We start from the raw sequence: 2,420 nt of genomic DNA, 5'->3' as shown, positions 1-2,420 counted from the left end.
GCCGCAGCGCTGGCAGTGTCCCACATGGGCTGTCCCCTGCGGGGAGTGCACAGCTTCTACGGGTAGAATGGGCTGAGTATAATCCTCGTATCTTTCATATTGGTATCAGGATCAGTATTGGTTCTTTAGTATTGTTAATGTTAATTATTTCATCTTATTCTATTAAATCTGTTTATATTTCAACCCTCATGTTTCCTTGTTTTTTCCCCGATTCTCCTTGCCGGGTGGGGAAGGGTCATTGGTTTATAGAATAATTCTCTAAATAACAATAAATTGTTGTGGGTTCCTTAAACCATAACAGATGTAAAGAATAATATACAGCAACTGAAAGGATGGGGGAAACCTGGCCGGGGGGGGAGAAATAACTGCGCTTGTTAGTGGTGGGCAACAGCGGGACTGGACCAGCATTTTTAAACTTGGCATCCAGGGAAAGCCCTGGGTTTCCGTACCCTTACAGGAGTGAGGCAAGTGGGCCTCATTGCTACTGAGCTTTGGACTTTGGATTCTGTGGGTCCAATTTTTAGCTAGCTCATCTTTGCACTCGCCGTCTCCAGGAGGCTGAGGGAGCAGGGCAGCTCTCCCAGTAGATGACAGCAGTCATGTGGCCACGCTGATTTATGGCCTCTCTGCAAAGCAGTGGGAACACACCGTTCTCTGTCCACCCATTCTCCTCCTCCCTGCATCACCACCTGTGCGTGGAGGAGCCCTTTTGCCCAGGGCACACTCATCCTGAAAGCTTTCTCCTTGCTTGCTCTGCTCTGCTAGCACAGAGGGGCAAAAAGGGTCAGCCCCAGGTGATTCCTGGGGCGTTTGGGATTGACCGATCCACTCCACAGCCTGCCACTGAAGTCAAGAGGAGCTACGGTTGTAGGAAGTTCGCCCTCTCAGTTGGGGCATTACCTACAGGCAGAGAGACAACCGCCACTCGCAGCATGGTGGGGTTCCCACCTCCCCAGAAAGTGCTCCAGGGAATGCGCAGCCCATTGTCCCTGTCCCTGGGGCATGTCTACCCTCTGGGACAAAAAGGGCAAAACCTTCCTGCTGTTACTCCAGGCCCACAGCGGATTCCACAACCACCTCTGGACTGACAGTGCTGCAATTTTGGTGACACTGCCTCCCATCAGACCCAAAACTGCCCCTGCCCCCACAGGCCACCCTCACAGTATATTTTCCAGATGGGTCCTTCCCCCACGTTTCCCATTGTGTCCTACCTACCTTGCCACTGCCCTGGGGTTTCCTCCAGGCAGTGGTGTCCCCTCCGAGCCTTCGCACGCAGTGGCAGCTCCCGCCCTGGTCTCAGCTGCCCCATCCTCTGCCTCTCTGCCAGACACAGCACCGAAGGCAGGAAAGTTAGACACAGCGATCCTTGTATCCATTGCGGAGCGCCGCCGGAGGTACTACATGGGGAGCAATTTCCTGTCCCAGCTTCTCCTGGGTGTCCATGTCATCTATAGCCCTGCCCTGTCTCGTGGCCAGGATCCATGGTGACAACAGAGGCCAACCCCATGCTCTGAATTCTCGGAGCAAAGTGTCCGAGAGGTTTGTGTCGATGGCTATCACCTTTGTAATCTTCAGGGAACTTTTGGGAGGAGGGGAAACATCTTCAGCTTCGCAAGGCAGCACCAGAAGTAATTAGTCTTTGTAATTATTAACTCCCAAGGCCGGGCTGGCAGGGATGGAGGGTCCTCAGATTAGAAAGGTAGAACTTCCAGGATCCAACAAAGGCAGGAAGAGAGAGAACTGATAACACAGATAGGAAGCATTAAGAGAGGATGTGTTGGGGGTGCTGAATCCCAGCCCCTTGCAAAAATAACTGGTGGTGAGGTGAGAGCGACATGGGCTCCCCCATCGTTCCCAGCCCCAAAAGACGGGCAGAACTATTGAGGGAGCTTGGACAGACCCTGGGATTTCTCCATAATCAGGTGAATGGGCTGGCCCAGCAGAACAAAACTGGGCACGTATCGCTCCCAAGCTGAGGGTTATCATGCCTTGAGGCAGGACAAGCTGCTGCCTTCTCCGTGCCCTCTGCACAAGGCTACCTGTCACCCAGGCAATGTTGTGGCATGTCCCAAAGTGTCCAACCCAGCAGCTGGAGAGACACCGAGCCAGCTCCCACCTCTGGTTTAAAAAGACAACAAACCACCCAACAACCTTAAAGTCTCAGTGCGGTTGGAAGCTCTAACGCAGCACCCTCACCTCACACCATGGAAGTACCTTCTCTCCCACGTTATTTCCCATTACATTTCATGGAAGCTTGACCTCTGGGTGATGAAGTGTCATTAAAATCAACTTTGCCTCCTCCAAGTCTCCCGGCAAGGCGCATACCTGTTGTGAAGGCCCTGACATGGTACTTCCCCACTGCCACAGGCATTTTTAGTCATCCTTTTTCCCCCCATATCTTCCCCACTACCGCTGCCTCT

This window comes from Charadrius vociferus, unplaced genomic scaffold (assembly GCF_000708025.1).
Source record: "Charadrius vociferus isolate BGI_N301 unplaced genomic scaffold, ASM70802v2 scaffold115, whole genome shotgun sequence".
In the NCBI taxonomy this organism is placed as follows: domain Eukaryota; kingdom Metazoa; phylum Chordata; class Aves; order Charadriiformes; family Charadriidae; genus Charadrius; species Charadrius vociferus.
Note: the sequence above shows the minus strand (reverse complement) of the source record.